Source organism: Anthonomus grandis, chromosome 7 (assembly GCF_022605725.1).
Source record: "Anthonomus grandis grandis chromosome 7, icAntGran1.3, whole genome shotgun sequence".
NCBI classification, from domain to species: Eukaryota; Metazoa; Arthropoda; class Insecta; order Coleoptera; family Curculionidae; genus Anthonomus; species Anthonomus grandis.
Genome location: NC_065552.1, coordinates 20,910,868 through 20,924,943, shown reverse-complemented (window position 1 = coordinate 20,924,943; position 14,076 = coordinate 20,910,868). Strand labels below are relative to the sequence as shown.

Sequence of the window (14,076 nt, the reverse complement as noted above, 5' to 3'; positions counted from 1 at the left end):
AAACTAGTTATTGTTTCATATGGTAAGAAACTCCTATTTTTATTAATTAAACAAGTTTAAAATTTTGTTTTTTACGGTTTTTTGTCTATGATTTGTTTTGCGGAGACATTATAAAACCAGTTTAATTGTTGTTTTTACAGTTACTGCCACACTTGTTCTGTTCCAGAGAGGCAAGACTACTTGTTTCATAATTCACTGGAAGAAAAAAGGCTATTTTACATCTTAGTTGTAATTATTTCAAAAAAATATATTGTAAATTTATTATTATTATTATTAATAAATACATGGTACTTTATAATATTTTATTTTTCAAATGAAAAAAATATAAACAAAAGTCCAATTTGGGATACCGGTATCCTTAATTGGACCATTAGCGCCCTAAACTGGACCGATGTTAAAACCTATATTTAAACATGAGGACCGCGAAAAAAGATATATATTAGCATAACATAAACTAATATTCAACGTTTTTTAACTGATAAACTTAACCTAAATGTAAAAAATCTTTATTATTATGTAGTATTAAAAATCATAATCTTAAGTTTTACAGTTTGAACAATAAAATATCTTAGTTTTTAGCGATAAATTGACACATTTTGCATGAAACCAAATTTTACATTTAAGACACTGGATCATTTCTTTGACTGATTCAGACTCGCATTTTTCACAATACCAGCTGTCCGATTTAGCTCCACCTAATTTTGCTACCTTTTTTTTTATCACTAATCTTTGAAAATTTTAAAGTAGTTTTAACCGATTTTGCTTTAGATGTCTTAGCTCTTGCTTCAAGTTCGTTTTTGTACGGGGAACTAGTCAATTCAACTGCGTCCTGGGTGCGGCAAACTTTTGATGATTTTGATTTTTTTATAGGTGAAAAAAATTAACGGCGAAATATCCTGGACTGAAATATTTAGGGAAGTTGATGCTGCTCTCTTCGTTCGTAATCCTTGCGACCTAACGACTTGCGCCAATGGAATATTATCTTCTTCAGAAGAGGATGCCTCCTGTTGGGATTCATGGTTAGAGTTTGATGCACTGTCAAACATCATTGAAGCTGCAAAATCAGATTCTTTAAAAACATTTTCATCTATAGGCCAAATGCCACTAGCACGAAAAGCGTTCTGTGCGTTTCTCACTGTTGCAGCAAGCCATAAGCCTCTCCAATTATCCCGGAACCTGAAACATTGATACAGTTGGACCCACGTTATTTCGCAACCATTTTTGAATGCATTGTCCATAAACATTTTGAAAGGCTCCTAAGAATCCAACATCCAACGGTTGGAGTCTGTGTGTTGTGTGACTTGGTAACTGCAACAACCTAATTCCATTATCCCTGGCAATTTGTAGAGCTTTTAGGTTTTTGCTGTGGGTGCTGTGGCCGTCCAACAATAACAAAACAGGGGCCTCAGGGCTTGGCCTAACTGTTTCAATGATATGTTTAAGCCATGTCACAAAAAGATCGCTACTGATATATCCAGTATAGCTAATAGTGACAATGCTGCCAGGCGGAGCACCTAATGAAAGTTCCTCTTGAAAACGTTTCCTCTTAAAAATTATCATGGGTGGTACAAACTGCCCTGCTGCACTTGCATAACAAACCACAGTAGTATTTGCCCCCCCTCTCTCCACTAGAAATACTCCCAATTTGATGTTTTCCCTTCTTGGCTAATATTTTCTGACATTGCCGTTGTACGGTTGAGCAGCCTGTCTCGTCGACGTTGAATGTTGACGAGACATTCTTGTTGCCAATTCAAATGCCAGTTTGCGGACGTCTCGTATGCCCATCCCGAACATTCGCTCTTCGAAAATCAAAATATGCCTAGCCAATTCTGCTTCAACTTCTTCATTAAATACACTAAACCTGCCCATTTTTTTAATTGAATGATTTGCCCGTTTGTTTTTTTCTCTTCAAGATGTCTTTTTAGTGTAGCTTTAGGTACTTTAAACAATCTTGCACATTCATTAAGCCCATAAGAACCATTACGAAAAGCGGAAATAGCACTGCTCAAATATTCTGTGCTCCATTTTCCGTATTTACCACGTGATGACATTCTGAAGAAAAATATTAAGAACTAAGTAAATGGAAGTGGTTGCCTAAATTGGACCGGTCCAATTTACAAGTCAATTGCTGTCCAATTTAGGAACCTTGTTCTCAAAACTAAACAATATCAAATTTCACCCACAACGGATTTTACCAATTTGGAGGTTAGGTCACTAAAATAACCCCTAAACTATGGCCTGTTTAATGAATCTTGAGAAATAATGATATTATAAATGTTGTGATTACTTACTTGAACGGTAAGTACTAGTATATTTGTATCGGAAGTTAAAAAATCACGAAAACACTAATATTTCCTCAACCGTTATTTACAGACGCACACGTGCTGAAACTCTAACAGTTTTCGAGGTGTAGTTTTAGTTGGCATTGACAGATGGCACCACTTGTTGTCAGTTTGCTCAAATCTTCAAAGGTCCAATTTAGGAGCCGGTCCAATATAGGAAACCCCACCCTACAGCTAGATGGTTTTTAATGTAAAAGTTTATTTTAAAAAATATACTTCTAGATATACTAAATCTTATCTTTAAATTAAATATTATCTTGCTATCAACTATCCTAAATTTCTAACTTTATAAAACTAAACCCAAAAATCCCGAAAAATAACATTTTAAATACAAATAAATTTTAAGGCCGGACCTGTGCAATTTTTCACGTTTTAGTGCCTGGGACTGAGGTGAGACAATAGTACGTGGCCGTCTGTAGTCAAATTTTACGAATCAAATGTATAAATAAAAAAAAATAAAACATTTATATATTTAATGGAATGATTTAATATCGCGTAGAATATTACTTCATGACTCTTTCCACATAAAATTTTGCGATTTAAACATGCATGCCGTGTGACAATACAAGCAGCACCGGCACAAGGACTATTCGCGGCACATCAAAGATTCTAATAGATCTCTGAAGTAGACTTTACCTAGTCCGCCCCTGGTCAAATAAGTAAAGTAAATGTGTTTTAAGGACTCCGTTTTAAGAGGTCCTTAGTAGTGTTAATCAACGTAAAATTTTTATTAAATTATACCAAGTACTGCAAATGTTATTGAAGAAAAACCGATTTCCAGCGGCGTCTTTAAGGAACCGTATCTGCGTAGGGCGGGCCTAAAGAATTTTTTTTTTATAGAAAAGGTCCATATTATTTTTTTATTTTTTACCTGAATCCAAGAGATTTCCTACATTTTCCGGGACATCCTGTATATGAACTATCTAAATGCTGTATGATATTTAAAGCTGGTGAAAAAAAAATCAAGTTCCCAGTCGAAATATATTTTTTTCTTGTGTGTGTATTTCTCAATTAGAAAGTTGAAGGTATATGAGAACAGGGAAAAAATTACAACGCAAAAAAAGTGGATATTCTTTGGTAAAAATGTTTGCACAAAGCGCAACCGCATAATCTGCACAAGTGCAAAAAACAAACACGGGCGAAGCCGGTGCAGCAGCTCCGAAGGTATCCCACCGTTGCGTTGGTATCCACTATCCACTACACCGGCTTCTCGCTTCTTCATGGTCCACTTCGCCGTCGATTCCTTCACTCAGTCAGTTCTTGCCCTTGTCTATTCGAAGACGATCCTCTAGGTATCATTTCTTCGATCGCCGGGCGTTTTTAGCGGTCTCGGCCGCGATATTGACCGTCAATTTTGATCGCGGTTTTTGTTTTGATTCGATTTCGGACGTGATTTGAATTTTGAGTTTTTTTTTCCTTTTTTAATTATACATACGGAAGCACGGACGATTTTATTTAAATTTGGTTTGATGGACCGTTACTTTAGGGATAGTAGTAGTAGTAGTTTTTGTTGATTGCTTGGGTACCCAAATCAGTGTGATATTAATTGATTTTATATGGATTACGGCTGGTGTTGAGTTATGAGGTTTTGTTCTACCTGAGTGAATTAAACATCATTTTTTTAATTATTGCTTCTTGGAAGTAACAGTATTCTTAATTAGTATTCTTACTTTAGAAAAGGCAAATTTTACTTAATTTTTGAGGTGTAAGAGATTTTTTAAGGTTGAATGCTCATTTAACAGTTGAAATTGAAAATTTAATAATTATTAAAGACGATTTTTACACCTGTATATTGCATAAACTTGGATATTTAAATGAAAAAAAATTTTTGAATTACTTTATGAAGTTTTATTAAATTTAAGTTTTGTTAATGTTTTTCCAAACCATAATTTTATTATTATTTTTTTCTACAAAAATCATTTTAATTATTCCAATACATGGTGCCAATAAGAAAAAAATTATTAATTATCCACGCTAAAAACGAAGGGTCATACTATCAATTTTAAATCACAGGGTGACGATAAAAAGTTTCGTTTATTTTGCTCTATGGCTTGAAATACCATCAGATTTTTTTTTTTAGAAATACAAGAATTTTTTGAACATTGAATTTGCCCCTCATTACATTTTTGGCGGTTTTCGAGATCTCAATGGTTACCCCGGAATTCGGGACCAGCCATATACATACATCGCAAAGATCAGATGATTAAAGTGAAAAAAAATTGTTTTCGATTTTTTTTTAAATTTTTCAATTTTTTTGTGTTTAATCTAATTTTAATAATTTTTTGAGACTTTAATAAATTTATTAACATAAATATTTGTACTTATACCGAGTATCTTTTTTTTCGCAATACGGTCCTCTATTTTTTATTCGTAAATTTATTCTAAAATAAATATACATGGTCTTACAGAATAAGATGCTGGTCCTTAAGGGTGCCAATCTGAAGTGATTTTAAGAAGAAAAGTTTAAATAAAGCTATGTCCTAAACCCCTTAACTTTTGAGCTATAGGATGTCTGTACAGAAACGCATACTAAATATTAAAAAAAAAATTATTACGTACGCCACTGCTTCTCCGTAAAATAAAAACTTTATAATCCATATTCATTTTAGGGAAAATCCGACATGCGATTACAGCGATTACAGCGAAAAAAAATTTTATGCATGGTTTATTTATTAGTAAAAAAATTCAATTTATTTATTTAATAAACATATGTACACTGTGTGCCATTTTAGATGAGATTGCAGGGTATATCTGTTATTTTCTAAGATATATGTAACTTTGCGGTTTTCGCGACCCTGTATCACTTTTTGCTAAAACTTTTAAAGCCACAAACAAAAATATTCCAACTAACAACTTTTGTTCCTGAAATACAGGGCGAAAACTAATATGTTCACTTTTTGAGATATTAATCTTTCTAAGGCCCTGTATAAGATAGAAAAAAAACGAAAACTGCTTGTAATAGATATTTTTAAATAGAAGTCAGTGGCGCATTTAGAAAATTTTTTAGAGCACTGTGAGATGGGATTTTAGAGTCTAATCACGCCAGTAACTTTGGTTCAGACTTATTACATGCACATATTTTCAAATATTTTAAAATTAATATTTTATCGAATAAATTGTCTTTGAATCATCAAATTAATGAGTCTGAACTGATTACTGATCGTGAATTGAATTCTTCTTTTTTATAGTCCGCGAAGGTTGAATCTCATTCATGTTCATATTCTACTAGTAAGATTGAAATTGGCTCTTCGAAAGGCAGTAAGTATCTTTATTTTTAATATACAATCCCTAAGAAACAAGATGGATGAGCTTCATCTTTTGCTGGACACATGTAATTTTCCTGATATTGTACTTCTGACAGCACTGGTTGAGGCCTAGTGAATGTTTTTTAATATCTGATTATGCTCCTATATCAAATTTTTGTCGTCAACAATCTATACATGGAGGCACTATGATCTTGGCTAGGCAAACAATTGAAACGATTTTTTGTAATATTGATAAGTATGATAATCTTCTGTTAGAGAATGTTTTTGAATTCTCTCTTTCTTTTTGTAAGCGTTTTAATTTATATATTCTTTGTGTTTGTAGGACCTTCAGCAGATATTGCTATGTTTCTGGACAAACTTGATTCTCTTTTATCCCAGTTGTCCCTACACTCTAAGGTTATATTGGCTGGTGACTTTAATATCAACTACACTGATGAAACCTTGCCACGTACTTCTCTTTTAAGTATTTTAAATTCTTACGACTTGAAAATGCACGTTCTTTCTCCCACACGAATAACTTCTTCATCTGCAACTACAACTGACTATTTCTGTACAAATTTTGATGACGTTTTATGCACAGTACTCCCATCTGGTATTTCCGAGCATGAAGCTATTCTTGCTAAAATGCCATATAATACTGTATTATCTTTATCTCATTATATAGGAAGAATTTTCAGCAGGAGAAATTTCAATGCTTTTTCTGCTGCTACAGCTTCGGTAAATTGGAATGCACTTGAAACGGCTTCTGACCCACTTACTTTATTTTTTCAAGTTCTGTGTGATAAGATCAATCAGTGCTTTCCTAAAATGAGGCTTAAAACTAAGAAACGAAAACCATGGGTTACAAGAGGCCGTAGAATTTCAGCTAAAAACCTCTGTTTTTTGACTAAATTGTGCAAATATACCACAAATGAAAATATCCTTGAATATCATCAGAAATACCGTAGTCTGTACAGAAAGAAAATTAAAGCAGTAAAATATAATTATTATAGAGATCGCTTAAATGTATCATCAAAAAGGGCAAAGAGAGTGTTGGTCGATTATTAATGATTTTAGACATTGCCATAGAAAAGTATCTGAACCGGAGTTAAAACCTGACATTTTAAACGACTATTATTATGATATACCTAATATCTTGCTTAAGGGCATTCGTAGTAACATTGATCCCTTACACTATCTTCAACAAGTGTCGGTTGAGCATTCATTTTTCTTTCATCCTGTCACTCTTACCGAAGTAAAAAATGCAATCAAACGCCTAAAAAACCATAAATCATCTGGAGCTAATTGGATATCTTCGAGGTTGTTACTCTTTTTGCCTGATTTAGCCTTAAATGCTTTAGTTTCTGCCATAAATAATTCTTTACATATTGGCATTTTTCCTTCATGTTTAAAAGAGGCAATGGTTATCCCTCTTCATAAGGGTGGAGATTTGGATCAGCCTTGTAATTTCGGTCCCATTTCTATTTTGTCTACCCTCTAAGATAGTTGAAAAACTTGCAAAAAGCAGAATTTTGTCCTTTTTACATCATAATGGCATTTTGTCTGCAAATCAGTTTGGATTTCAAGCCGGTAAAGGGACTCATGATGCTGTTTTTAGCTTTTTGAAGAGCATCTATGTGTCCTTGAATTCTGGAGAGTCATCGGTCTGAGAAATAATAACACTTCGAAATGTGAATATTTTCGTTTTCGCCCTGGATTTTAGTAACAAAAGTAGTTGCAATCTTTCTGTTTGTGGCTTTAAAAGTTTGAAAAAAAAGTAATACAGGGTCGGGAAAATCGCAAAGATATATCTTAAAAAATGACAGCGATACCCTGCAATCTCATCCAAAATGAGGCACAGGGTACATACATTATTTTACCATTAAATTAAAATAACACGTGAACCAAAATGAAAATAGTTTAGATTAGCGGTTGAAAGTGGCTACCACTGCCATTATGCTTGCTTCAGCTCTTCTCCTTATTAAGTTTTGTACCCTTTGAAAAATGCCTGGAGTATTTCTGACCGTGTCACGACAAACTATTATGTGGTTTTTCAACTCCTCTTCGGTATGTACTGAAGTGCTGTAAACAAGCGTCTTAAGATGTCCCCGCAGGAAAAAATCCAGACTGTTTAGATCTGGGGTCTAGATGGCCACGATTGTAATCCTCCACGCCCTATCCAACATTTATTATAATGTTGATTTAAAAATTCTATAACCTGGAGACGGGAGTGGTAACCACATATGTGTCGCGTGAAAATAAGGACGCCATCTAGCAAATTTTTCAAATCCTGTTCAAGAAACTACTGATAATGATTTCCGTTTATTCTATTCGGTAGAAAATATGGCCCAATTAAATAATCATCAATAATTCCAGTCCATAAATTTACAGAAAATAACTCTTGGTGGTAAGATTTCGTGTTGCCATACGGGTTTTCTTCAGCCCAGAAATGGTTGTTGTGAGTTGCTGGAAAATTTAGCTTCGTCCGTGAATTAAATTTTAACTTCAAATGGGGCATTTTCGGCTACCATTTGAAGAAACCACTGCCAGAAATTTATTTGTAATGAAAAATTCCGAGGAAGTAGGGACTGGACTCTTTGAATATGATACGCATGTAGTAAATAATCATGAAGAATTGTCCATACTAGAAAATAAGTAATATCTAAAATATTCCCAATTTTTTTGGTACTTATTTCTTCAACTAAATTTTAAACCTATTTCTCGGTTTTTGGTGTTCGTACAGTTTAGCCCCGTTTAGGTAGTTTTTTGGCAGGATCCCGTTTCAAATAACTCTCTGTAAGTTCCTGAAAACGTCCGGGAATCCGGAATTATTCTATTTGGAAAACGTTCTTGGTATAATCGTCTCGCTTGAAACGCATTGCAGCCAGCACGCCCGCACAGGTAATGCATATCAGTAAACTCAGCATTTGTGCCATTTACCATGATAGTTATACGTTTAAAAGGTTCTATGTTAATAAAATTTAAGTGAAGTGAACCTCCGTGTACTGATATAAACATCTGTGAAAAATGTTTGTCATAATTTATGTATTTTGTCACCGCCAATGTTTCCTTAATAACATTGTTTGTAACATACTTGTAATAAAGTAATTAATTCGTATTTAATTAAGTAAATAATTTGTAGTAAGATAATATACAGGCTGATTCATTTGAAAATCTTAACAAAAAACCAGTTGAGAGTTGCCATCCTTAGAACCAAATTTGGGAGACTCTGTATGAAATTTTTAAACTATTTAAATTTAGACTAGAAAAAAGTACCGTAGCATCCTAGAATTAAAGTTTTTATACTGTAATGGTCAAATAATGTACATGTTATTCTGTTTATATATGTTGATGAAATAATTAAATAAAATTGTTTATACTAATAAATTGACCATGCATATATGGTATTTTTGTTCAAAAATCGCATGTCGGACGAAAAAAAGTAAAGAAATTAAATTTCTCCTAAAATAAATGGAGATTATAAAAATAGATTTTATTTTACGGAAAAGCAGTTGCGCACATAATATTTTTTTAAAATAGTAAGTGCAAGTTACTGTACGAACTTCACTAGTTAAACTTAAAAAAAAAATTAAACAAATATAAAATATTATATGAAAAACAATATTCAGGTGACACGCCTATTAAAAACTATGTCCACAAACTCTTTAGTTAAATAAAATGAGTTAGCAGTTAAAATGCACTTAATAAATTTTAAGCTTTTTTTAATTAACCTATAACGTGGCATTTTTAAGTGGTTAGATCCGCGGGTGGAAATTCCAGATGATGAACCAGTTGTAAAATTGGGAAATATCCATTAATATAATATTTTTGAATAAGTGCGATACATTATTGGTTTAGGAACATAAGGGGCTCTTAAAATCCGTAATAAAAAATTCAGGGTCGTATTTAAAAAAACAAACTTAATGATGACAGCTGAAACACGAAACCTCGGTTTTAAAATCTGACGACACCATTTTGTAATATAGGAAAAGTAGCAATGAGAATGAGTAACTTATTTTGTTATATCTATTGAAATAGAGTCGTAAAAAAATAGAAATGAAATCGCGTATCTATCTTTGGTACTATTCGGAATTTTTGAAATTTCAAAAGGGCGTTTTAATAAGTACCAAATTGCGCAACTTTGCCTCAACTTAACCGACCTCGTATCTCTTCTAGTTTATGAGATCCCAATGGTGAGGCTCGAATTTGGGACACCCTGTACAAAGAAAAATGTATCTGCAAAAATAGTGAGAAATTTGTTTTTATTTTTAATTTTTTTTGCGTTTAATGTTTCAAATTTAAATGCAAAAATCATCTTAAACATTTGGTTACAATTATTTCTTGTTAATAAAACTTAAAACGGCTGCGTCGCCGTGGTTAACAATGAAATTTTAAAAGATGTTTTTTGTTATACGGACCTGTATAGTTATTACTTAATTTAATTAGATATAATATTCTGAAATATACAGGGCGTCCGCGTTAAATAATGATAAATGGAAAAATCACAGCTTGCTTATGCAGAAATTAATCATACCTTTTAATTAACTATATTTAAAAGTTAACTTAGATACAGGGTGGTAAAGTTTAAAATTCGTGTCTTCCACAATTTTTTTTGTAGTTTTTTCAGGGCGAAAAATGTTTTTTTTTGTAATGTTTTGATGTTAAATATAAAAGCCCTGTCTGTGGTACTGTTCGTAATTTATTAGGTCAACACCATTTTATACTACATTAACATTTTTAGGTTTTTAAGGTAAAAATTGTTTTAGTAAAATTCAGTAAAATAAATTATATAAGAAAGACGCAAATAAACTATGAAACAAAATATGAGCTCTCTCTATATATATAAAAAAATCGAATTTTGAAACAAAAACGGTAATTTCAATTTATAAATATTTCCGCAAACATTGTAATTTTTTTAATAAAAAAATGTCATTAAATTAAATTATTTTTTTAAATGTTTGTAAAATTGTATTATTAAATTAAAAAGTAAAATGTTTTAAAATTTCGTCGAGGTAACATAAACTTTTTGATTACCGGTAATTTTGCACGAAGAATTACAGTTTAGGTCGAAGCGTTCACATTTTTTTCAAAACCAGTTATATATGGATTTAAATATTAAATCTAAAAAAATATGTTAAGAAGTACCAGGTTCCATCCAGTTTTATCCAGATGTTAAAAAATTGATGTTTGCTCTACAGAACCAAAATATTGACTTTAAAAAATGCCAAAAAAAATGCCTTTAAGTTTTAAAACACGTACTTTTTTGTAATGTGTTGGGCCCAAAAAACAACAAAATATAAAAAAAAATATTTTTTTTGTTTTTTACTGTAAAAAGTAAGGTATCATATTTGATACCTTGGGTTTAAATAAATACAAAAAAAGTTTAAAAAAAAAACTTTATTGATGAAAAAGAGCAAAACAGTTTCGCTCAACGGAGCAGCAAAGATATACGTCACATGAGGCACACTTAGCAAATGTCAATTTACCACATTTCGGATATCGACATTTTGATCTGGATTTCTGGTCGTGTTTGGTAAATACTGGTAGATGAGTGTTTCCCTGCTTCCTCTCTCTTCTATCTGGAATAGGCTGAATTTTCCTTTGTTTTCGGGGCGTTACCTGCTCTTCATCAGAATCACTTTGCTCGCAATCTGCTTGAGGAATATCAGTGTAAACGAGACTTTTGGCAATTGATAATTTGAAGTCAAGGTAATCTAAGATTTCTTTTCTCCGTAAGCCTTCTGCAATAGCATTTTGTCGGTATTCCAGCCAAGACGCAACTACGGCAAAATCCAAAAAATGATAAATTGTACGTACTGTCCACTTTTTGGTACGTCCACGCATTGCATACTTTCCAATGACCCTATCTAATAAATCGACGTCTCCCATATTCTCATTGTAATCGGCAACTTTTGCGGGTTGATTAATTCTAATGTATTTATTTTCAGTCTTTGACCACCTTTTACAACTACCCAGGGGTTCAAGACCAGAGCAGGAGGAAGCAAAATGCACAGGTTTCGAATCAAACCATTTAGTCAGAATAATTTTTCCATCTCCTCTCTTGAGTGAGTCATGTGATCCACGACCCACTTTTTTTAATTGATTATCAGTTTGCGGAATTGGGTTTTTGGGAGTTCTAGAAGCCATTATTGTACCAACCAAAGTTATTTGTCTGGTACACAAAAGAACATCAATCAAAGATATTGAAGTAAAATAACGGTCAGTATACACTGATACTCCTATCGGCAAAGTTTCGGTCAGCTTCAGCACCATTCTGCCATCTACGTCTAGTTTTTCTGTTGTTTTAAATAGCGATGATTCCACAGATGATCCTTTTCCTTCATAGAGATAAAAGTCCAACGGAATTCCCTTCGGTGTTGACATGACGAATTTTTTTATTCCCACTGGATTTGGCTTACCCCTAACAAATTGTCGCATTTTTACTTGGCAATGAAAAGGAATCATTTGTTCATCATTGACACTGTTTTCGTTCGTTCATTTAAACGGCATCCTCTTTGCACCATGTCCAATAAAGGACTTATTTTCCAGAATCTATCTATTATTTTTTCTTCATTGGTAACCCTCTGATCTTCTACAAGTTTTACCCGTGATCGCAATATAAATTACCGATTTCTTGAAATTGTGTCTGAAACAATGGATACTCTTGTACTTGCGCCCAGTACATCCTTATTCTCGGTAGACCATAAATTCCAATCAACATGGAAGCTCCTTCGAAGTCTCAATAACCTCACGCATATTTGTGAAAAGTGCCATTTGTTCAAAGAAAGTATCAGAAATGTATTTTCTTAGGTACATACTTGGTTAATTTAATTGAGTGGAAATGTTCTCGTTTTTAAAGTTAAACTGGAATGGTTCAAATTCCCGGACACGGGACCAAGTTTTTTCATAGATTGGTAAATAATGGACAAGAGGCTCGTCGTCCGAAGAATCACTCATATTTTCTGCCATCTCCATATCCTCTATACTTTCTAATCCATCCTGATGATCAAGGTTAATATTAACCAAATCCAAGTCCACATCTACTTCATCCCCACTCTCCGACGATAAATCGCCGATATCTGATTGGTCTAGGTTCAGATTAAGAACTAATTCTTCTAGCTCGAAGCTGGTTAAGGCCTCTAAAAATTATTTCATAGACGACTGACGAAATAATGATATTCAACAAGGCAAATAATTAAAAAAACCCAAAATATGATTTTATATGTAACACACAAATTCCTAGCAATTCATTTATTTTTGTAGTCTTAGAGACCCAAAATATCACTGGTGATACCTTTACTCAGTCTACCATTTGCGGCACGATTAGATTACTAAGAGAGAATTTTTTTATTACACATGTTCCATGTGCTACCTGCCGTCAATATATAACAATAAAAAAGCAAGAACAATATTACTTACTCTTATTTTGGTCAAAAGGCATAATGATGCAACGTGCACTTGCAAATGTAAACAATACACTAACCTAACCTCACCACTACAGCGTGCGTCGGCGAAATAAAAATGTGTGCGCATATTTGGCTATGTATCATTTATGATCCCATCGGGAACTGGCGGCTAATTATTGCTTCAGCGCGCCGAAAAAAAAATTAAATCCTCAGGTATCATATATGATACCTGGGGTCTGAGGAGGTTAAAAGTGCTGATTATCTAAAATTTCAGAGTTATCAACGTTTTATAAAGCAAAAGGCATCTTCAGGGTTTTACCTGTAAGTAAACTTCCATAGTTTTTTATTAAAGTTTGTTTCGTATTATCAACACCCAACTATTTTTTTAACAGGCCGCGTGTACCCTATACGTGTCACACTAACAATATAATCTTATGAGAGAGTAAAATGTATGGCCTGAAGAACCAGAATAAATATTTAGAATGTTAACCTCTTTTATGTAAATATTATAACTATGTGTTTTGGGCATTATTATATAATATTATTCTTAATGTACTTAAGTAGGCCTCGTGTACCACATATGCATCATGAAAAGACACAAATATCCTGGATTTTTGCAAGGGCTTTGACCAGATTCATACTTCGGAGAAATCGCCTGATATGACCCTTTTTTGTACGAAACTTGGGCAAAACAACTTCAATCGTATGTCAACCTTTAAAGGGAATATAAGTTTCTTTTTTAAAATAAATAAGTTTGTATTTAAACAATTGGAACTGCATATGTTTAACACTTTAATTATAATTGTTTTACATATATTATTGTTTGTACATAAGGAAGACAATATTATTTATTATATAGCAAAATGCTAAATCGTGGGAATTTTCACACTGCTTCAAAAATTTATTCCTAAAATTTAACCTAAAACCACAATTTAAACACACAATAGGGCCATTAATTTAAAACGTATTTATTCTGAGTTACCGTAACAATATAGAAAATATATTACGCTTTAAATGTCTTAAATTCTGTAATCCAGTTATATTTTCATCGATTCTCCCTAATGAACTTAAATACAACTCCTA

General features: G+C 32.8%; 1 protein-coding gene across 6 annotated transcripts in view; it reads left to right on the top strand.

Moving 5' to 3' along the window:
- Positions 1 to 14,076, top strand: part of LOC126738415 (unconventional myosin-XVIIIa) — a 563,322-nt gene that overhangs the window by 442,483 nt on the left and 106,763 nt on the right. The window contains exon 1 of one of the 6 annotated variants that reach the window (XM_050443747.1): positions 3,629 to 3,864. The exons of the other annotated variants lie outside the window; for them this stretch is intronic. The gene's annotated coding sequence lies outside the window, so the exon portion shown is untranslated. Of the gene's footprint in view, positions 1 to 3,628; positions 3,865 to 14,076 lie in introns of those variants that run through there. 6 annotated transcript variants of the gene reach the window in all.